Below are 24,597 nucleotides of genomic sequence, written 5' to 3' on the forward strand. Positions count from 1 at the left end.
AGGGACAAATAAGTGAAAGCCACCAAGCTGAGACAGGAAAGGCAAAGCAAGCAGGCAGGGGCCAGGAAGCTCTAGGAGTTCTGAGAACTGGAATAAACTGAAAAGTTAAGAAAGTCACAGCATAAGCAAGAAGTTTTGCAGCTGAGGGAGACATGGCTACCTTGCTTCAGCCAGAAAGTCTTCTCTATGCCTGCGGCCATGGCGGCGTCTTCTGAAACTAGGACTTGGTGTCTAGGGCCCAGGACCCAAAGCAGAGCTTGATGCAACAACACCTCCATACATCACAGGGTCTGACTTTGTGGGCCTGGGAGAGAGAGGGCTGAGCAGCAGCAGAGCAGCGAGGAAGATTTCTGGAGCCAGACTGCCTGGGTGCAGACTCTGCCGGTACCACTTGCCAGCTGGCCATCAGACCTGCCCTGAGCAATGGGCCGCAGCCGGGCTGACTGGCTGCTGAGAGCCCTGGTGCACAGACTTTCCCAGCTCCCCACTGGGTGGCAGCCTGTCACCCATCCCACAGGATTCCCTGCGGTTGGGTATTCACACGTGGAAGAAACCAGCTACAAATCAGGGCTTCTTCCGCACCACCCACCCCCACCCCCAGCCAGAGTTGATTGTGAAACATTTACCAGCACAGCACTGCTCACTGCTAACTATGGGGATCCAAGGAAGAGTATATATACATGTAGACTCAGGTATGTCTAAATACTGAAAAATTATAAATCACATTAACACACTGTTTTATAGAATAGTTCTATCCTCCAACCTGGGCAAACAGACCTTCATGATGACTGGAAAGCCATGTTCATATTTAGAATTTTATGTGGCAATACCATGCTGTCTTGATGATTACAGCTTTGTAGTAGAGGCTACAATCTGGGATTGTGATGCCTCCCGCTTTGGACTTGTTCTTCAATATTACTTTGGCTACTCAGGGTCTTTTGTGGTTCCATACAAATTTTAGGATTGCCTGTTCTAGCTTTGAGAAAAATGCTGGTGCAATTTTGACTGGGATTGCAATGAATGTGTAGATTGCTTTAGGTAGTATTGACATTTTAATAATATTTATTCTTCCAATCCATGAGCACGGAATGTTTTTTCATTTCTTTATATCTTCTTCAATTTCCTTCAGAAGCTTTGTATAGTTTTCCGCATACAGATCTTTTACATCTTTGGTTAGGTTTATTCCTAGATATTTTATGCTTCTTGGCACAATTGTGAATGGGATCAGTTTCTTTGTCTTTCTGTTGCTTCATTGTTAGTGTATAAGAATGCAACTGATTTCTGTACATTGATTTTGTATCCTGCGACTTTGCTGAATTCATGTATCAGTTCTAGCAGACTTTTGGTGGAGTCTATCTGATTTTCCATGTATAATATCATGTCATCTGCAAAAAGTGAAAGCTTGACTTCATCTTTGCCAATTTTGATGCCTTTGATTTCCTTTTGTTGTCTGATTGCTGATGCTAGCACTTCCAACACTATGTTAAACAACAGTGGTGACAGTGGACATCCCTGTCGTGTTCCTGATCTCAGGAGGAAAGCTCTCAGTTTTTCCCCATTGAGGATGATGTTAGCTGTGGGCTTTTCATAAATGGCTTTTATGATGTTTAAGTATGTTCCTTCTATCCCGACTTTCTTGAGGGTTTTTACTAAGAAAGATGCTGAATTTTGTCAAATGCTTTTTCTGCATCGATTGACAGGGTCATATGGTTCTTATCTTTTCTTTTATTAACGTGATGTATCACATTGATTGATTTGCAAATGTTGAACCAGCCCTGCATCCCAGGAATGAATCCCACTTGATCATGGTGAATAATTCTTTTTATATGCTGTTGAAGTCGATTTGCTAGTATCTTGTTGAGAATTTCTGCATCCATATTCATCAGGGATATTGGCCTGTAGTTCTCTTTTTTTGCTGGGTCTCTGTCTGGTTTGAGAATCAAAGTAATGCTGGCTTCATAGAATGAGTCTGGAAGTTTTCCTTCCCTTTCTATTTTTTGGAACAGCTTGAGAAGGTAGGTATTATCTCTGCTTTAAATGTCTGGTGGACTCTTATATTTTGGGAGATTTTTGATAACTGATTCCATTTCTTCGCTGGTTATGGGTCTGTTCAAGTTTTCTGTTTCTTCCTGTTTGAGTTTTGGAAGTCTGTGGGTGCTTAGGAATTTGTCCATTTCTTCCAAATTGTCCAGTTTGTTGGCATATAATTTTTCCTAGTAATTCCCTGATATTGCTTGTATTTCTGAGGGATAGGTTGTAATAATTCCATTTTCATTCATGACTTTATTTGGGTCATCTCCCTGTTTTTTTTTGAGAAGCCCAGCTAGAGGTTTATCAATTTTGTTTATTTTTTCAAAAAACCAACTCTTGGTTTCATTGATCTGCTCTACAGTTTTTTTAGATTCTATATTGTTGATTTCTGCTCTGATCTTTATTATTTCTCTTCTTCTGCTGGGTTTGGGGGTGTCTTTGCTGTTCTGCTTCTATTTCCTTTAGGTGTGCTGTTAAATTTTGTATTTGGGATTTTTATTGTTTCTTAAGATAGGCCTGGATTGCAATGTATTTTCCTCTCAGGATTGCATTCGCTGCATCCCAAAGCATTTGGATTGTTGTATTTTCATTTTCATTTGTTTCCATATATTTTTAAATTTCTTCTCTAATTGCCTGGTTGACCCATTCATTCTTTAGTAGGGTGTTCTTTAACCTCCATGTTTTGGAGGTTTTCCAGACTTTTTCCTGTGCTTGATTTCAAGTTTCATAGCATTGTGGTCTGAAAGTGTGCATGGTATGATCTCAATTCTTTTATACTTATTAAGGGTTGTCTTGTGACCCAGCATGTGACCTATCTTGGAGAATGTTCCATGTGCCCTCGAGAAGAAAGTATATTCCTTTGCTTTGGGATGCAGAATTCTAAATACATCTGTCAAGTCCATCTGATCCAATGTATCATTCAGGGCCCTTGTTTCTTTATTGATCCTGTGTCTAGATGATATATCCATTGTTGTAAGTGGGGTATTAAAGTCTCCTGCAATTACCACATTCTTGTCAATAAGGTTGCTTATGTTTGTGATAGTTTTATATATTTGGGGGCTTCCGTATTTGGTGCATAGACATTTATAATTGTTAGCTCTTCCTGATGGATATACTCTGTGATTATTATATAATGCCCTTCTTCATCTCTTGTTACAGCCTTTAATTTAAAGTCTAGTTTGTTTGATATTAAGTTTGGTTACTCCAGCTTTCTTTTGACTTCCAGTAGCAGGATAGATAGTTCTCCATCCCCTCATTTTCAATCTGAAGGTGTCCTCAGGTCTAAAATGAGTCTCTTGTAGACAGCAAATAGATGGAATTCTATGGCTATTTGGGGATGAGCTGAGAGATGGAGGGACAGCCTCATGGGAGATAAGCAGGCAATGTCCAGTCTAGGTAGGGCCTCACAGACCACAGAAACGTAGAGTTTGTTTTTGTCCTAGAAGCAATGGGAAGTCATTGGAGCAATTTAAGTGTGGGGAGTACAGGATCAGATTGCCACCTGGATGGCTCAGTAGGTTGAGCATTGGACTCTTGATTTCAGCTCAGATCATGATCTCACAGGGATCATGCTGGCATTGGGTTCCTCACGGGGTGTGGAGCCTGCTTAAGATTCTCTGTCTCCTCTTTCTGCCCTTCTCCTGCTCACATGCTCTCTCTCTCTCTCTCTCTCTCTCTCTCTCTCTCTCAAGTAATAAAATAAAATATGTGCCTAGAATCCACCCTAAACATTCTGATATAGGAGGCTTGAGTTGAGACCTAGGAAATCTGTATTTGTAGCAAGCACTCCGGAGGATGTTGTCACATCAAGTAGTCACTGAACCTTCACATAAAGCAGCACTGGGATATTCTGATTCTTCAAAGTGTTGCTAAGCATCCAATGACTCTAAACAAGACTTGGGCATTGCAGAAATTTGCCTCAGAAAAGGACACCAGTAGGGTTTTATCAAGGCCAGATGGCTTGACTAAAATAGAACCAAATGCACAGAGCAGTGTGCTATTTTGCAGGGACAGAAGGTAGGGGACTTTGTCAGCTTGGTAACCATATAGTGTGCCCTGAGACAGTCAGGCCTTGCACTGTTCTTTCCTGTTCTTGAGGGTTAACCCCAGAATGACTTTTTAGTAGCCAGATTTCAAAATGGCAAGTTCACAATTCCTTGCTCATCCAGGGAGTCCAACAGAGGCAAGACAGGGGTTTGTAGACCATTAGCTCCAAACTTTGGGCAATCTCCATCCAGGTTTTTCCCCAACTTTCCTTAAAGCTGAGAAGCCAATGCCTGTGATATTTTGTCTTCAGCTTGCTAATTTGTGTACAATTATCACTGTATCTCAGCCTAATCTCTGTGGGGTGAACAGATCAGGTGGAAGCCAGCATTGCAGGCAGTGAGAATTCATCCAAAGCAGAACAAAGGAGATAGATGTTTATTGAATACACTACAAGGGAGCATTAAGCAGGACAGCAAAAGAGAGACCGTCTGCCATAAGGCAGTGGAGGCGGGGGGGGGGGGGGGTAGGGGGCAGTGAGGAGGTATGGTAATGAGTGGAATTTTCCTTTTTTGTTAACTGTTCCTGGATTTAAGTAACCAATTGGTCAGCAAGGGCATATGGCTATTTTGAAGTGGGTCGCCATAATGAACCTGTTTTCATTCAGCCTAGTGGTCACTGTGGGCCCTTTTACCATACTCAGGGTTCCATTGCTCAAGCCTGTTGCCTAAAAGTGTCCTCTACAACCCCTAGTTTTCCACACAATGATTTGTCTGCATGACACTTGAATTTTAAAACTATAAAATAAGCCAGCAGAGACAACCAGCAACACTCGTGGCTCTGTCTGCTCTCTGCCATGAGAAGATACAAGAAGTCAGCAGTCTGCAAGCCAGCTAGAGGGCCCTCAACCAGCGCCCAAGCATGCTGGCACCTTATCTCAGACTTCCAGATACTTCCAGAACTGCATTACTCCTGATGAGGCCTAGTGTTGGAATTTGCTTTGTCAGCAAATCTCAACACCACTCTTTAAAAAGATAGGAGCCAGTACAATATGGTAAGCAAAGGAGATCAAAGGAATCTATTAAAAAGAAAGCCATTTTACCTGCATGCAACATGATCATCTTTGTAAAATATCCTATGGAACCCTCAATAAAGCTATAATAACTAGCAATGCACTTGGCCCTTCTCCGTGCAAGGAAAAAGAAGATGAATAGAAGTTGCTCTCCTCCCCTCCCCACCGGAATATTTTGACTCTGCAGCTCAAAGGGACAGCTTAAGTTGTAGAAAACTTATGTAGATACAATTGGATAGAGTCATTTTTTCCTTCAGAAGTTTAGAGTGTATAAACTAAGAAACCGAAGTTTGCAACACCTAAAAATCCAAACAAGAAGAGAGGTAAGCAGAAAACTATTAACATAGAGTGAAAAATTGAAAGAGAAAGAATGAACACATCATAACACCACTGATGGTCCTTGATCTCTCCGGATCATTTTCTCCTTTTCAGACGTAAAGAAAATATGGGCTAAAAGTAAGCAAAACAATAGCCACAAGTAAAAAACCATCACTGCCAAAAAAAACAAAAAAACAAAACAAAACAAAACAAAACAAAAAAACCAAAAACCAAGTTTGAACATTTATGAAGAAAAATACTTGATAAGAAGGGCAGAATTGAAGTCAGTCAATAAATTGTGAAATCCCTTAGCAAAATGTTTTATATTTATTAAATTAATCAAGTATTTTTAGGGGGAATATGTTCTTACAAGAAAAAGAATAGACTTCTTTAGCAGTGGGTTTGGGAGATGGTTTATCAATCAAGTTTGGAAAATAATAAGAGCTCTTTTTGAAAAAATGCTCTCATAGATACAAATAAAAATGTTAAAAAGCCAAAAAATATGAATTCATTACCTCTAAAGTTTGAAGAATTAATTTAAAAATAAACACTAGCCACTGGAAATAAAGACCTGAAACTGATATATGTTATGGCAGTTATACCTCAGTTAAAAAAAAAAAAAAAAAAAAGTGATTGGAATAAATTACTAGATGTAAAAAATTAAAAAAAGAAAGGACTTAGGAAAATAAGACCAAGTTATGCTAAGGCTTTTTCCTGGTCTCATGAGAATCTGGGCAATGATGGTGGCTTGAACTAGGGTTGCAACGATAGGAGATGGAGAGAAAACCGTGAAATAGTTTGGAGGTAAAAGCTTGCCCAGATTGCAAAAAAAGTCCTCACCTCATTACTGGGGTTGTTCAGGGTCAGAGTGACAGGATTAGGACAGGCCTGCCCCTAAATCCCGTCGGAACGCAAATCTCCCAGAGAAAGATAGCCTTCATCTCCGTCCTTATCGAGCCTTGCCACCTCTGTGTGGCTAACGCGACCAGACCTGACCCCGAGGAGAAGCCAGTGCACAGTGGAATGACGCTAAATGCCAGGGCACGAGTCCCCAGCTCAAAGGCCTACCTGGGCCGGCAGGTAAAGTGGGTGAGTGGAGCCGCCATGGTCGGAAAATACGAGGCAGCCAAAGCCGTTGCCAGGCAACAGGGGAGCCTGGAGAACAAGGGACACAGGCTACCTGGGAGGTACAGCCCTATGCCAAGCCCAGCCCCTGACGAGCCCGGGACAAGGTGGCCACAGTATTGCTAAAGATTCCGGTTTTCTAAGAGGTGCCAGAAATGTAGATTTTTTTTTTAAGTGTGAGAACACTCGATGTTTAAAAATTGGAACTAATTCAAATTTTAGAAAAAAATCAGGGGGTGGGAAAGGGGAAATAGGATCCATAGGTCAAACCTTGCAATAATTTTGGAACTTCTAGTCTACTTTGTTAGACATTAACTCATTTAATCCCTACATTAATCCTGTGAGTTTAAGTACAATTGTCCCTACTTGGCAGATGAGAAAATTTAGGCTCAGAGGGCATGGGATTTGTTACAAAATCAAAAATATTCAAAGATTGTGGTTGGGTTTCTTCTGGCAATGTAAGAGCCGCACCTTTTGTCATTTTTCCTGGCATTCCTCTTCAAAATTTGACTTAATTTCCTTTAAAAAAATGTTTTTTTTTAATGTTTATTTTTGAGAGAGAGAGAGAGAGACACAGCATGAGCAGGGGAGGGGCAGAGAGAGAGAGAAAGATTCCGAAGCAGGCCTCAGGCTCTAAGCTCTCAGCACAGAATCTGATGTGGGGCTCAAACTCACAGACTATGAGATCATGACTTAAGCCGAAGCTGGATGCTTAACCGACTGAGCCACCCAGCTGTCCCAAAATTTGGCTAAATTTTTTATGGGATTGTCTTTTTCTTTACTTCTTTGGTATTTGTCATATTGTTCACGGTTTTCTCCACAAGGAACAGTTTTAAAGGTGGGTGCTTCAAGAATACATTGTTCAAGACTGATTCTGTTTGAAAAGATGTTTGTGTCCTTTTAATCTCAAAAAAGAAAAATTGTGTCCACCTATCCTGGCTTATTCTGAATCCCCCGTGTAAGCACAGGAATGTGTAGTCCCACAGGGGTTGGAGACACAAGCCGCATCTGAAGTGAGCTAGAATTACTGAGAACCATTATAATTTACTTTTGAAGCAAACCTGTGGCTGAATCCATGTGTGTTTGAGGCCAGTCACATAACTAGGATGTGAAACTTACACGTTATTAAAACTCAGTCACAGCACTATCTTAGAATTTAGGCCAGTGAGAGACTTTTGAGGGGAGCAGTGTTGTTAGCATGACCTGTGTGTGATGACAGTAAAAAGCAAGTTGACTTTTAGTCAGTTTATTGTTTTTATATCCTCTATATACAATGCAACCTTGTATTGCTTTACCTTGGGCAACTGCTCTCACCATCTACTCTTGGTATGCTGCTCTACAGATGCCGATTTTCAAGCATAATTCTGGAAAAATCCAGAGGTGTGATAGCATCTAATGCTGGCCAGGATTTGGGGTGTCTGGGGGGTAGGAGAGAGACAGAGGGGGAGAGGAGAAGGCAGAATATACTCATGTGTTGCTGGAGGAAATGGGGATCATTGGGCGATAGCTATGAATATTAAACATAAAATACCTTTTAATTCAATAATCCTACTCCCAAGAATCAGTTCTATAGAAATAAATGTCCTAATTCTTAAGGAGCTATGGGCAACAACATTTATTGGGGATTGTTTGTGGAAGGGAAAAATGAAAAACAGCTGAATGCACATCAAAACATTGTCATATATCTGAACCATGGAGTTCCACATGGCCACTAATAAGCTACATCTGTTTTCATGATGTTTTATTAACTGAAAAACTCAAGAGGGCTAAAATTGTTCACCACCATCAAGACCCATGGGTATGGGTCTAGGAGCCAAGAGAAAGGCATAGGATTCACACACATCTCGCTTATTAGGAGAAAAGAGGTGAAGGGTCAAAGCAAGAAAAAGTATGCCCTAGGTAAGAGAGAATAACAAAAGAGTCCCACAATAAAAAACAGCAAACAAAATATTCCATTATATAGCATTGCATGTATTTGTTTGTTGTCCCAGGGATCTATGAAAAAAGGCCACCAAACTATTCAGCGCTGTCCATTAGAACTTTCCACATGATAGAAATGTTTTCTATCTGTGCTATCCAAAACAGTACCCAGTAGACACATGTGGCTATTGAAGTGTGGTTAGTGACTCAATGGGTTCAGTATCTGACTCTTCATTTAGACTCGGAGCATGATCTCATAGTCGAAAGATCGAAGCCCGCATCAGGCTTCACACAAATGGCACAGAATCTGCTTAGGATTTTCTCTCCCTTTCTCTCTGCCCTTCCCCTGCTCATGCTCTCTCTCAAAATAAATAAACTTTAATAATAATAATAATAACAGAAATGTGGTTAGTGTGACTGAGAAACTAAATCTTTATTTTTTAATTTCTTTAAATGTTTATTTTTGAAAGAGACAGAGTGCAAGCAGGGGAGGGGCAGAGAGAGAGGGAGACAGAGAATCCAAAGCAGGCTCCAGGCTCCGAGCTATCAGCACAGAGCCTGACGTGGGGCTCGAGCCCACAAACCGTGATATCATGACCTGAGCCGAAGTCAGACCCCTAACCAACTGAGCCACCCAGGTGCCCCTAAATCTTTAATTTCATTTAATTTTAATTGAATTTAAATAATATAGCTATAGACAATGATTTTCTATAAGCAGTAGAGTTGCAGTTCATTTGTATTTTTTTCCTTCTACTATTCCATAGTGTTTGAATGTTTCCATGAAGAACAGTTATTTATGTAATCAGTAAAAAAAAATTGTCAAGAAGCAGTATGTGTAGTGATTAAGAGTTCAGATTTAGATCCAGACAACCCAGTTCAAATCCTGGCCTTGTTACTCATTGCTAATAATTTTGGGCACATTACTTAACCTCAAACTACTTTCTCCATTGTGTCTCAGCTACCTCACCAGTAAAATGGGATTGATCATGAAACCTACCTCATGGGGTTATTGTAAGGTATAAGTAAGTTCATCCATGTAAAGTACTTAGAACAATTCCTAGCACATGACAATTGATATTATTAGCTGAACTTGTCAGATGTCTTCACCGTAAGCGGTAGAAGACACTGGCTAAGGAATTTACTAGACACTGGTGGCTTCACAAAAATGTTGAGATATCTGGGGGAACAGGTTCAAGACTAAGAGAGGAGACCCCAAATGATGTCTCACTACTGGTTCTGATAGAGAAGCCACCGATTCCAACATCTGTTGTCTGGGAACAATTGCTTCCTTTCTATTCCTGAGTGGAACTCCCGCCTAGGTATATCAGATTGGCAGAGCCTAGGTCACATGTCTGGGCCTTAGCTGCAAGGAAGTCTGAGAGAGAAAGGCCTCTGCCTAGCACTCTTGGCTTCTGTCAGGGAGGTGGCCATAAGATGTGGGGGCTCCCCCCAAATAAGAAAGATTTCATGTGCTGGGCAGCCAAAAACAAAGATAGAAAAGACATTACGAATGCTATTTAAACCAGGGCAAGAGTGGGGAGAGACAGGAACGAATGCAAATGTTCCAAGTAGACCTGTGTTCTGGACTCATTAGCTCAAAGTAGCTTTGCAACTTGCCGAGGTAGCTGTAGCTGTCGGGACCCTGGTTTTCATACCTGTAAAATAAAAGTGTTGGCTCAGTGTCTGGATGTTGGCAGCTGTGAAATGTCACATTCTCTGTGACTGTTGTCATTTGAAAAGAAAGAACATCCAGAAGATCTCATAATTATGCTGGGAAAAAAAAGGTTTTCTCCAAAGTTGCCTCAAAATCCATTTTGGGAAACAGGCAGTGTCTACATTTTTATAGGAGTTTTTATTCCTTCCTTTAAAAATACCTTGCCAAAGTTACACTGTTGGCTACTGGAAGAATTGAGAGCAGACCTTCAATCTCTAGATCCCAAAGTTGGAAATGGCCCCAGTTGTTTATAAACAGGAGAGACAAAGTTGTCATGAGGTGAGAAAGGGGACCCAAAAAGGTGGACTCTGCTCTTGTAAATGTCCTTTGGAACTTGCTGGCTGTTTCTGTTTTAGCCGCATCTGGAAGTAAGGAGAGGAAAGCTCTTGTTGTCTCTGCCATTTGCCCCACGAAAGTTGCTAGGCCTCTCTCAGGCTTTCCTTCTGAATCACTATAATATAGTTTTAGGCCAGTTTCCATGTCATTCGGAAGTTTTTCTTCCAATGTACAGTGCATGTGCATGTGTCTAAGTTTCACTCACACCTCAAGTGAAATTCCATGGCATCTCAATGTCTTTTTTGGTGGGGGGACGTATCTCTTAATTTGTAAGCCTAATTCAGGGGTTTCCAGAGGTTTTCACATCATGGCACTCAGGAAAATGGTATTAGTATAGTAGATGAGGTAACTTCAGATCCTGAGGTGGCTGTCCAGTGGCTCCGGCCTCTAGCTTCCCTTGTCCTAGCCCAGCGGCCCTGAACACTGACAGCATCGACAAGGCCGCCATCTGTCTCCCATTTGTGGCTCACCTATGTGTGAGCACTTCTCCAGAAACTCTGGTCTAAGCCAGATAAACCAATGGGTTTGATAGACCAAAGCACTCTACACATAATTTTCCCAGAATGGATCTGTTGATGTGTGCAACAGATCAGAAAGGGTAGATCTCATGAGTGGACAGAAGAGTGGAATGGCCTGGTGTCATCAACAGAAGAAGAGTTAAACAGACTGCAGTATATTCATACAGTAGACTTTACTTGGGAATAAAAAGGAAAGAATATGGACTCCATGCACCCACATGGATGAATGTCAAACACATGCTGAGTGAACACCACACACGAAAGAGAATATACTTGTGTTATTCCATTTATATGAAGTTTGAAAACATCTGAAATGAGTCCATGGGGATAGGGTGGTAGGGATGGGGGGGTTGGCTGGAAGGTACATGAGGCAACTTTCTGGGGTGATGGTCCTGTTCTTTATCCTGATATAGGCTTGGGTTACACAGGCATATGCACTTGCTACCTAAGATTAGTGCGTCTCACAGTACATTAGCTTATTGTTTATTTATTATTTATGTTTATTTTTGAGAGACAGAGTGCAAATGGGGGGAGAGGGGAGAGACAGAGGGACAGGGAAAATCCCAAGCAGGCTCCACAGAGCCCACCCAACACAGGGCTCCGTCTCACGACCGTGAGATCATGACCTGAGCTAAAATCAAGAGTCAGATGCTCAAACAACTGAGCCACCCACCCAGGCACCCCAACACAGTACATTAGCTTTATCTTAAAAATAAATAAATAAATAAACAAGTAAATAAATAAATAAACAGATATTGAAACTCTAGTTAATACTGTGCTTGCTGAAAAGTTTAAGGGTGAGCTATACTGGCATCTGCAACCCACTTCAAGTTACACCAAAAACATGTGATGGGATGCAGGACAGACAAAGGAACAGGTAGGTGAATCAAACTGCGGTACAGCAGGTGAAGGAATATGTTAATGGTAGCATGTAGGTGGTGGGTACACAGAATCTGAGTGGCTGTTGCCTGTGCCATTCTTTCAACTTCTCTGGATGTTTGAAAATTTTTATAATAAAGTGTTAGAGAAGACATAAAAAAAAAGATATTAATGTGGGCAATTCATAAAAATTATTCGCTGTATTTAGGGTAAGGATACTCTTGTGCATTTGTAGATGGTAAAGAATCCCAGAGAAGGAAAGGGTCTTAGAGATATATTCCAGTGATCTCATATGACAGGTAAGTAAACTGAGACCCAGAGAGTAAGCTACTTGCCGTACGTCACAGCTAGCTGATGGCAGGCCGGGCCTGGAACTGAGGACCTTCTTGGGTCTATCGTTTAGAAAGTGTTTTTGCCTCAGACTGAAGCATTGCTATCAAATGCACTTTAGAATCCTGGAGTTTTATATCTGTCTAAAAATATACTTTTGCAAAAGATAATCTTTGGTATTACCCGAGCAATTAGTTCAAACACTGTATTTTTAAAGTTTGTAGACACTGAGGATTAAAAAAAAAAAAAAAGAATGAAATGGTACTTTATTTTAAGCAGCTTAATTAAAGTCTTTAGCTACTTATCTATTTATTGCTTTATTCTAAAGTGTTTTTGCAATGCCCAACTGCTTTGGCAGAGCAGAGAGAGAAATACAATTATTAATTACTATTATCATAACCACTTCACAAAGTGGCAAGTACTTAGACCTTCACCATACTTCCCAGGAGCAAAAGTTTTGCATCAACATTCCTCAAAGACAAGCAACTTCAGAGTAAAACATTCCTATGAATCATCAAGAGCTATTCTTAAACCCTTTGCAGAATTTCTGAGTCATTACCTAAAAGAAGATTCAACTTGGGTTTCATTTGAGGAGAAAATAGAGGGCTAAAATGTAATATTTTTCTTCTCCCTTAAAAAGTTCTGGTCCTCGACCATGTTTCCTTGTACTGCCCATCACCCCTTCTAAGAGAGAAGTGCCATACAGCGGCATGCTGACCCCTCTGTAGAGCTGAAGTATGTCTGTGAACACGTTGAGGCCTCTTCCTCACTAATAATTCACTGACTGATGCCTCTAGTCTCTCCTTTGTTTTATCCACTCTTTGCTGGGCAGTTGCCATGGTCTTGCTAAAATATTACATACATATATAAATTATGATTCCATTTATATAAAGCTCTAGAAAGTAAAAACTAATCCCTACTGACAAGAAGCAGATCAGTGGTTGCCTGGAGATAGGAGTTGAGGAGAAAGGAAGGACTGAAAAGGGGCAGGAGAAAACATTTGGAGATGATGGATCTCTCTCTCCACAGTGTTTACGGCCTCAGTAGCATATTACATAGGTGGATACTTATCAAAATGTATACTTTAAATACGTGCAGCTTCTTGCATGCCAACTATATCTCAATAAAGTTGTTAGGAAGAAAATGAACTTAAAACTTATTGACAAAATAAAAGGCAAATCCAGTGATGTAGCTGTATTTTACACTTCAGTGGTTTCCCCACTTCTCTTTGGGCAAAGCCCAGTCTCTACAATGTTGGCTTGGAAGGCTTGATGATGTAGGGCTTTTCAGTCTTAGTGCAACCCTTATCATATCCAACCTCTCCAACAGGGGCCCTAGACATCCTGAATTTCTTCCAACTCTTGGGCCCATTCTGGGCATTTGCATCCTTTTGCTTCTTGGAATGTTCTCCCATGATCCACTCCTACACATACATACATTACCTGGATAATTGCTTTAGGTTTCTGCTTAGATGCCCCTTCCATGGAGCTTCCACTGACCATCTTCCCCCACCCCCATGACTGAGCTCGGCACCTCTCCCATGTGCACCTGTAGTACACAGGGATTTCCGTATCTCAGCACTTATTCTTCTGTCTTGTATCTGCCTTTTTGTTTCTCTGAAGCCCCTCACCATCCTGTAAAATTATGAAAGCAATAAATGTGTCTGTCTTATATCTCATAGCTCCAGTGCCTTGAACACTGTCTAGAACATGGTATGTTTGTTGAATGATTTGATAATTAAATCAATGGTATACAGATGATCCAAGGGTATATCTTTTTTGTTTTGTTTTTGTTTTTGTTTTTGTTTTGAGACAGAGAGTATGCACGTAGGGGAGACGGACAGAGAGAGAGAGAGAGAGAGAGAGAGAGAGAGAGAATCTTAAGCAGGTTTCATGCTTAGCACAGAGCCCAACACAGGGCTCAGTCCCATGACCCTAGGATCATGGCCTGAGCCCAAATCAAGAGTCAGCCGTTTAACCAACCAAGCCACCCAGGCGCCCCCCTTTCCCCCACCAAGAGGATAACTTAATCACTAAACTTAAAGAAGCCCCAGGCCAATCCTGTAAATGGGGCAGACACATGGTAAGGGCTCAGTCTTCAATACCACGTAGACTTGCGTTCAGATACCAGCTCTGTCACTTAGTGGTGTAAGTTCCCTAACATCATTGTGCCTCAATATTGTCCTCTGTTAAACGGAGACAGAGTGCTACCTGTCTCATTGGGTTGTTTTATGGATTAAACGAGATAATCTATGTAACTTGAGGTCTGGTGCCCAGTTTGGCCCAATAAATGTTAACCACAACTAAGCATAACAATATCATAGTCCTTAGGAACAAAAGGAACTAAATCATAATAGAAGCCAGTCACATAAATGTTTCTTGTATAACCAAAATGGGGAGCCTCGTGTCGGGCAAAGTAGCTTGCTTACTTAAGTTTGGTGACTCAAACTTACACGTCTGCCTTTGAGGCTTTCTGTGCAATTTTCCTGAAGTGTTTCTTTGGTGACTCTGAGGCTGGTGAGGTCTTTGCGTTTCTGCAAAACCCTGCTGAAGTAATACATGGAGGGGAGGAGTCCATAGGAATGCTCCATCAGGCAGCTGTCACTCTCAGCATACCTTGAGTAGGCTCCTTGCTGTGGAGGCGGTGGGGTGCTTCCCAGCTTCTAGATGTGTTGGCGGGAAACACTCGGGTGAAACCCTCTCTGGGAACTGCCATGGCCGAAGAGGGCCGCCTTACCCAAGCCACACTTCTTCCCAGGGGCAGCTGCACCCAGTGACTGGCTGATATGGGGGGGTACAGAGGCCTGGCTATTTTGCCCCACTTAGAGATGGCTTTGAAGGTCATTCCAGCTCCAGAAGTCCCTGTAGGACTGGCTTCTGTTGTGGCTGCACAGTGGTTCAACATTTCCCCCTGCCCAGTTTGCATCTGAGAGCACTTCTCAACAGACTTCTTGCCTGCACGCCTCTGGTTTGGAATCTTTTCCCTTGGAAACTGAACGTGTGATGCCCTTTAAGTCCAACCAGCCCTCTCTTGAGTCTCTGGACATCCTGATGCCCATATACTCAGGTGACCCTGGGCAAACAGCCGATTGAGGGCCCCGGCGCTTCCCTGAAGCCAACACAATGGAGGAACAAAGGGTGTTTTGGATCAGAAGAATAAAAGCAAATTCCTACTACCCTGATGAATTTGAGATGTTAGTTATATTTCAGGGCAAGTGGCACTTGGGATTGGAAAGGTTAGTGAGGGTGGAAATCTGGGAGATCAGGACACAGGCAACCGAACTGGTCTTACTAAAATGTAAGCACCTGAGGGTAGACATTTTTGTCTATTTTGTTCACCACTCTGTTTCTAGCATTTAAAAACCATGTCTGGCATATAGGAGATGCTCAATAAATATTTACTGAGTCAGTGAGTATAGGGTTTGGCAGGGAGGAGGTGGACAGGGAGGGAGGCAAAGCTGAAAGCAAAATGAAAAATATAACTTAATTCAAGTCCCATAGAGACAGCGAGGGAGGGAAGCTTGGTGGGTCAGCTCATAAGCTGTGACCACATACAGACCTGAGTTCAATTCAGGCTTTGCTACTTTTAGCTCTATGGCTGCTGGAAAATTGTTTAATCTCTCCAAGCCTGTTTCCTTAGCTGTACAATGGAACTCAGATTTAATAAAATGACCGCAGATTAAATAAAACGATTTAGTAAAAGGCGAAAGATTTATACGATCCGAAGAGAAACCAGAGTATATAGATTAAATAAAATGATTTAGATTAAGTAGCTAGTACATAGTAGACACTCAATTCTGTTCACAAATGAGGACATAATGATACACACGTGCACATGCGTGCACACACACACACACACACACAATCTCATGGGAGTCTAGGGTGACAGTGTTTGAAGCATACCTCCAGACGCTCCGGAGGAAGGAGTATGGTCCACTGGCAATTGTAAAAGGCTTGATAGCCTGTTGGCTTTTAGGATGACAAAAACAGACGCAAAATGTTCTGGCCAAGTAGAGCCTGTGAAATAAACTCACAGGGCTACACCAGCCCATTAATTTGAGTCCTAACCACATTACAAATTTTAGAGTCACTTAAGCAAATAAATGTTTCGAAACACCCTTTGGAGAACGGCCTAATTTGTAAGTGATTTTTTTTTTAATTGGCCATTTGAGATACTGCTGCTGAGGCTTGAATATTCGGCTCTGACTTAGAGCAGAAGGGCTCCGATCTCTGCCCAAGCATTCCGAACAAGAAAAGCAACGAACACAGGATTAGCTATGGTATCTAGTTAGCACAGTATATAAGCTACAAAATCCGTTTCTGACTTCAGTCTCTGGCTGAATGCGGGTGGGAGTGGGGAGGCTGCCAAGGAGAGGCAACATTTCACACAAATCCTTCAATTACAAGGGATTGTTGGATATCAGGCAGAACAATACTTTTCATTTGTGCCCCTCCCCCACCCCAAACTGTGATTGACAAAAATAATCATGTTTTTAATTCAGAGGTAAAGTTCTGCCTTCTGTGGCACCTTTATTGCAAATTTGGGCATTGTGGTTTTCTTCCCTCTCTCTACTGAATGGCAGCCATGAAATCTGAATAGAATTGACCCTCACTTAATCCCATGCCCCGAGGCAGAGTCTCTGACTCAGGTCTGTCCCCAGCCTAAGCCAATTAGCTCATGGCCTTCCTTTGGCCACAGTGATTGGCCAGGCCTGGCCCATTCATGGCAAAGCGAAAGACTCCTCCCTTGGGTACAAATAAGGGGAAATAGCTGGAGATGGAGACTTCACTCTACAATACAAGTGTAGTGAGGGAATAGAACCAAGTCATTGAGCGTGTGGGTCAAATATTCCTGAAATTGACATACTTCTCAGATTTCCAGGTATATAAGCTAAAAGGTCTTAAATTGGACAGTCTGTTACTCACAACCAAACATTTCATGAATAATATAGGCCCATCAGAATGTGGAAATGTATTTACATTTCCAAAATTACCTTGACTTCCTGCATTTCGTGAGAGGGGGCTTTGCCCACAGTTCCTGGTAGTAGCATGCATAATCAAGGTAGAGGATCTTACTTAAGCAAAATGATTGTCCTTCAAATCTGAAGTAGAATCTGAATCCTGAATTTGCAACTTGTTTGTATGTGAGCACCGCACATTCTGATTGCCTCTGAACGGTGATGATGTTCACAGGAGATGGGAAAACCAAGGCTCAGAGAGGTTAGGGAAATTGCCCAAAGTCACACGAACACTGGGCTCGTAAATTCCAGTCCAGGGCTATTTGCCACAACATGAAAAAAACGTGTTGAAAAGAATTATTATAAGTTGGTATTCAAAATGAGCTTCTACAGGCTTGTTTAACTTCCCTAAGAGAATATACTTTTTAAGAAGCATGCATTCAATAAGCATTTTAGACTGCTTACTGAGTCTATTTTATTAGCAACATGCCAGATGCTGGGGAAATAAGGTCGTGTTCTAGTAAGGCCAAAAACAATTTAAAGGAAGAATCCTGGTCAGTGGGATGGCGCCATTGTGGAGGCATGCTCAGGTTGCCATAGCAACCCAGCAGTGAAGGGTGAAAGCTGCTCTATTGGGGTGATGAGCTTTGAAGGACAGGCGGGCATTACAGAGGCTTGGGGCAGGTGGGAACTTCCAGAAATAAACAGCATTTAATGTAATTAACATGTTACTAAAAAGAGGATTGGCATTTTCTCAGCAGTGCCTGAGAGCCGGTGCCTGATGCCTATGGAGACCATGTGTCCAGTTTCAAACATTTGGCTCTTTTGTCCCCAAAAGTTGGAGCAGCTTCAACTGGTGACAGATCCTAGTTTGGGAGATGGGGTAACAAAGCCAATATTTGAACACATCTTGAAGTACAAGGTGCTCAAATCACTACAAGTGTTTCAAGTGGCTAAGTTATTCTACCCAAATCATCTGTCCCAACCACAAACTGAAATGCAGTTTTAACTCTTTCCATAAGCTACAGATCCGTAAAGGTTATCCTTCCACCCGTGCTTGCCCTCAGCCAGGCAGCTCTTGAAACAGTTCCATGTCTACTTGGGATCCCCTGCCCTGCTTGTCCAGGTCCTGTGAGTCCCCCTGACGGGATACAGGGGGCTGGGCTGGTCCCTAAGGGCACAGACAGGGAGAAGGCCCTCCCAGCCTGGTACCTCAGAGCCTCCTTCCTGTTCCGTCACCCAGCACTATCCCTCGCTAGCCCAAAAGCCACTTCAAGCCACACTGTTTGGTCTCCATCATGCCACCTCTTCATTTCCATGTTCATTGCTGCCCTCACCTGGCCTCTGTCTGGTGCCTCGGGTAGAGGATGAGCCAGAATGGCCACATTGTTGGCATTTCTGACTCCTTGTCTCTCAGACCTCACTGCACACCATGGGCTATTTCTTACAAGTTGCATATGACTTTGGATGCCTCCAAGGGGAAAAATGAGACTTCTACCCCTCCTGGATTTCACCCACGTTAAGGCCTCACTGATTGCAACACGCCTTGTTATTTATGTACCTCTAAGAAAGAAAATTACTACCATTAAGCCATAACACAATGCTTTCCTATCACTTAGACTTTTTTTCTAAGTTTTCTATATATTGAAAGAGATTTTGGGGGCATTTTTAGATATCACTTTTCATCACAGATTACTCTTGTGTATACACAGAAAGGAACTACAAGCAAAATCAATTGACTCAGATAGTCCTAAAACTTCTGCACGGTGTCCAGCTCTTTCAAATCGTTTTTCAACTTGGGGTCATAGGTGTCTGTGTTTTTCTACACAACGTTGACTTCTGTGCCATCAAGAGCCATACTGGTGGCACATGTCTTGGGAGTTCTCCACAGTAGTCTCTGGGATTTCCTCCTGACTGTGGACAGTTCTTCCAAATGTTTTCAGGTGGTGTGCAGCAAGGACAGCTATGTTGAGACCACTACTTGGCATCAATGGTAGGACCATCCTGATTTCAGAGATTTCAAAATGTGCATATTAGAATAATGGAAACAACGGCAAGTCTAACCTCATGTTTCTGAGCGCATTCTCCCTGCTTTAAAACTTATCATAGAAGGGACACCCGGGTGGCTCGGTCAGTTAAGTGTCTGACTTTTGATTTCAGCCCAGGTCATGATCTCATTGTTCGTGAGACTGAGCCCCGCGTCGGGCTCTGCGATGACAGCACGGAGTCTGCTTGGGATTCTCTCTCTCTCCCTCTCTGTCTGTCCCTCCCCTGCCTGCTCTTTCTCCCTCTCATAAATGAATGAATGAATGAATGAATGAATGAATAAATAACTTATCAGAGAAAAAAAATCCAGGACCCCCAGCCACCTTGTGTCCATCTCCAGAGATTTCTAATTTGTGATTTGGCTCTTCTCGGCAGCCTCTTCCCTGTCAGGCCCATTTCAGGTAGGAGAAGTATGAGAACTTCAAAGCCTGCACCATAGCAGGACGGACCCACTGTCAAGGACTCTCTGATTTTAATCCAGCCCAATTCGTGCCTGGATCCATCTGAAGAGTACCTGGGGCTGAGTACTGAGGTAGGGTAGGCTTGCAACAAGCATTCTCAGATCCAATATTCTCTTTTTATAATAAACATTTCTAGACACCCAGTGGCAAATTATATTTTCCAAAGATGGCCACAAAAATATCTGTCCCACATGATCTTCTAGAACTTTGTCCCTCCTATATCAAGAGATGGAACCTAGTGCCCCACCCCTTGAATCTGTGTGAGTTTACATCTTCTTTGTAATCAATAGAGGGGGACAGAAGTGAAGTTGTGTCTTCTGAGACTAAGTCAGACAAGGCCATGTGACTTCCATCTTGCTTGCTGGAACAGTCATGCTGGACCCTGACCTCACAGCCATGCTGTGAGGAAGTCCCCAGAGACTATGTGAAGAGAGACAGAGAGAGAGAGAGAGAGAGAGAGAGAGAGAGAGATTCCTGCTAGCCCCCCACTGCTCAAGCTCCAGCCGCTATCTGACTCCAACCACAAAAGATAAAGTGATTGTTGTAATTCTAAGCCACTGAATTTTGGGATGATTTGTTATACGACAATAGTAACTAGAAAACATCCTTTTGGGAGGGGGTGCCACTCACACGGAGGACAAGTGGCCCAGAGTTATTAAAGCCTTCACATGACCAATACCAGGGAAAGGCTTGAAGCTCAGAGACCACTGTTTCCCAGACACGTTATGCTCAGAGATTCAATTATTCTCTCTCCCTCACCTCTTCTCTTCATCATTCCTAAGTTCTAGAATAGAAAATTTAGACAGCTTACCATCTATTGCATAAATAAGGAATAATTTGAGTTAGCTCTAGAAGCTGAAAAAAAGTTAAACAGATGACTATGAATTCCCTATTTAGTTGCACCTCGCCTTCTCCTTTGGGCACCTGGGCGGCTCAGTCAGTTAAGTGTCTGACAGTTCGTGAGTTCAAGCCCCATGTCAGGCTCCTCTGCTGTCAGCCTGGAGCCTGCTTTGGAGCCTCTGTCCCCCTTTCTCTCTGCCCCTCCCCTGCTCATTCTCTCTCTCTCTCTCTCTCAAATAAATTAAGAAAAAACAATTTAGAATATCAAAACACAATAAACCATAACTTTAAAAAGCTGAAAAAGACCACACAGTTGACAAAATCCAGGGAAAATTACAGAAAATTACAACGAATTGCCTGGTACACCTTTCTAATATTCTTTCCTACTTTTGGGGGGTTGCTTGTTCTTTTATTCTATTTTATACTATCATTTTCAATATAGTATGAGGGAAATTAATCTAGTCTGAAAGGTCAGGGCCAGAGAATGTTTCCCTCAGGAAGTGACACTAAGGTCAGAGTCAGAGTTATGGAGGCAAACCATGCCTGAGGCAGGCAGGTGAGAGCTGAGGGAGGGTGAGGGCAGTGGCTCCTGGAAAGGCAGTGGGAATTGATCCTCAGTAAGCCTGAGCTCCGAATGGTTTTCCTAGCTCCAGAGGGTTGGAGGATAAGCAACTAAAGAGGAGGTGATGATTTGGGGTGTCTGGGTGGCTCAGTTGGTTAAACGTCTGACTTTGGCTCAGGTCATGATCTTACATTTCCTGAGTTCAAGCCCTGGATTGGGATCTGTGCTGATGGCTCAGAACCTGGAGCCTGCTTTAGATTCTGTGCCTCTTCCCCCCACTCACTCTTTCTCTCTCTCTCAAAAAATAAATAAGCTTTAAAAAAAAAAAAAATAAAGAGGAGGTGATGAAAATGTAGAGAGACATCTCTGGGAAGCACTAGCACTGCCCCTGTCTGAAAAAGGAGGAAGTTTGGGTGCTTGGCCTTTTATTATTATTATTATTATTATTATTATTATTATTATCATTTAATGTTTATTTATTTTGAGAGAGACAGAGAGAACATGAGCAGGGGAGGGGCAGAGGGAGAGAGAATCCCAAGCAGGCTCCATGCTTCAGCAGGGAGCCTGAGGAGGAGCTGGATCCCATGAGTGGAAACCCAGAGGCAGACGCCCCAACAACTGAGCTACCTAGATGCCCCAAGTGCCGGGCCTTTTAAAAAATCAGCTGTGTGACATAGGGTCACTGCCACCTGCCTTGGAGAGCTGTTCCTTGCCCACATCTGCTCCCCACTCCCCAGCCACCCAGAGGGGCAGCACCCAGGCCAGCAGGGACCCAGGGACAAGGGACCCACACCTGCTCCCTCAGGACTCTGCTTGCATTTTCTCTTTTGGGGTTGGAGAATGTAGGTCCCCACAACTCAACAAATTCCCCCACTATTCTAGGATGGGTCCCTTCCCACCCCCAAGTCCCTTCCTTGTTTTTTCAGATGTTGGGGGGCTGGTTTTCTGTAAAGTCACACATAAAAAATTATTTTTTTAACTAGTCATTTATAATGAATGAATACATAGTGTAGAAGATTCAGACGATATGAAAAAGCCTAAAAGAAAAATCAGAATTTCTGTCATTTATTTTGCGTTTCATCACTTTGTGGTCACACAATGTGATATGTACTCTGTTCAGTTTGGAGAAGGGGGTACAAGACTGGAGAGGATTTACTGAGGTTTTACAAGGCCCAGTAACTAACTTGCTAAGTGTTTCCTGGGTCCTTAAAGGTATATTCTCTGCTTCAAGTTAGAGTTCAGTCTTTATCTATTAGGCAAAGTATATTAATTATTTTGTTGAACTTGTGCCTAAGTTTCTTTATTTGGAGTAGGGAGATGACAGTATTTCCATTTCATATGGTTGCTTTAAGGACTAACATGTTCATTTATGAAAAGAACTTGGTCTAGAGCCTGCCAGGCAGCAAACACAGCCAAGGACTGAGGAAACGTGTCTGTGGTCTCCAAAAAATATTGTCGGTTCTTCCTTGCATTTCCCATAGATCTTGCTGTGCATAATCTGAAATTCATGACAGTTATGTGACCATTGTGGATAATCTCCTCGTTGGTTCAAGAATTCGTAGGGGCACCTGAGTGGCCCAGTAGGTTAAGCGTCCCACTTCGGCTCAGGTCATGATCTCACGGTTCGTGGGTTCGAGCCCCACCTTGGCCTCTGGGCTGACAGCTCCAAGCCTGGAGCCTGCTTTGGATTCTCTGTCTCCCTCTCTCTCTGCCCCTCCCTTGTTTGTACTCTCTCTCTCAAAAATAAACAAAAGTTCATAGTTTCACTTAATGCTTTTGACCCTGCATTTTGATATTAATATTATGACAATTATTTGCTTTTTGACTATAATTGCCTGGTATTCTTTGCCCATCTGTTCACACTCAGCCAGAATCCTATTGCTCTGGCATGCCCCTTGAAATATTAAAATTTCATGTTTTCATCCAATCTAAGGTCATTATCAACTTCAGAAACCAAACAGTACCCATTCATTTCTCCAGTAAAATTAGCATATTTTTATGTTTCTTCTCATCTCCTCCCTCTTAACTTTTTACTTAGAACAGTCTACAATCTGGGGACAAGCATATTAATCAAATTATTATTTTATTTTTACATCAGACCTATTTTCTTTCAGTCAGTAGCATTTGTATTACTTTAGACCCATCGTTAGCACAATTACTTGGTACTAAGTATGTATCCTCTTCTAAGAGGAGGTACCGCTCACAAGTTTCTTACACAATTTCCCCACTCATTAGTGTTTCCCTTTGATTGATTCATCTTGGAGACTGCCAAGAACGCTTCTGTTGTTTCCCAGATAGATTACGTTTTGCATTTAAGTAACAGTTTGGGTAGATGGGAAGTTTTTGCTACTGTAAGTGACCTAATTTTCCTGCCTTCCAATTGTCTTGAAATGAAGAACGCCATCCTAATGTTTTTCAGTTTTTATCTCATTTCCCTCTTCTGAACACATCGAGTCCTGCCAATCCACAGGTTTGGGTTTCTTTCAGTTTAGGGAAGGGTTTTTTTTTCCCCTTGTTTCCTAAAATACTGTTTACTTTACATGCTAATATTTAAGGCTTTATTATTAGAGCAGTACCAGGTTCACAGCAAAATTAAGAGGGAGGCCCCCTCGCCATGTGCCCCCCACCCAAAGCATGCACATGTGGCCCCCAGGTGCCCCCCACCCAAAGCATGCACAGCCACCCCGGTGATCAACGCCCCCCACCAGCAGTACGCTTGCTAATTGATGAACTTATATGACAGATCATTCCACCCAAGGGTCCAGAGTTTGCCTCAGGTTCACTCTTGGTGTGGTACACTCTATGGGCTGCCTGTTAATATTTTCATTCTGTCAATTAGCAATACTCTGGATTTCCATTGTGTAATCTCTCCATCTCCTGGGTTCTCTCTGGTCACTTTCCTTGTTTGGCACTTGTATTTGAGGTGGTTTTTGTAAGCCTGCTCTTCACATCAGTGGTAATTTCCTCCGGTGTGGGTGGCACTCTTCGCTGTTCTAGTGTAATTCTGAGCTAATGGAGAGACCTGTCTCCTTAAATCCGTTCCTTTGTGCTGCCAGCTGCTTCTAATCTTTCACCTCATTCCAGAGTCCATGTTTTTCTTTATTCCCTGAGCAAATCCTGCTTCTTTTTGTTGGAATAAATCTTCCAGAGCACGTTCTTTATCATTTACACCCAGGATTCTTCCCTTTTTTTGAACAGACCTCATAATTTCCTATTTACTTAAGTAGAGGCAATCTTCTATTCTTTGGCCCTCAAACAAACATGGGATGACGCACCTGCCCCCGCTTCCCTGTCTACCTGGACTTTGCCTATTCCCCACCCTGAAATTAGTCCTAGACAACAGGAGGCTGTGCATTTATCAGTCTGTCCTCAGTGGCCTGAAGGTGGTGGGCAACTGGGGCTGTTGGGTAATAGCCTTCCGCACTGTGGTTTTCCCAAGGGTTCTTTATAATTATTGAAAACCCACTCAGGAGTCATCTCCCTTAGTGGAAAGAGGGGTATCCTT

This window comes from Leopardus geoffroyi, chromosome C2 (assembly GCF_018350155.1).
Source record: "Leopardus geoffroyi isolate Oge1 chromosome C2, O.geoffroyi_Oge1_pat1.0, whole genome shotgun sequence".
In the NCBI taxonomy this organism is placed as follows: Eukaryota; Metazoa; Chordata; class Mammalia; order Carnivora; family Felidae; genus Leopardus; species Leopardus geoffroyi.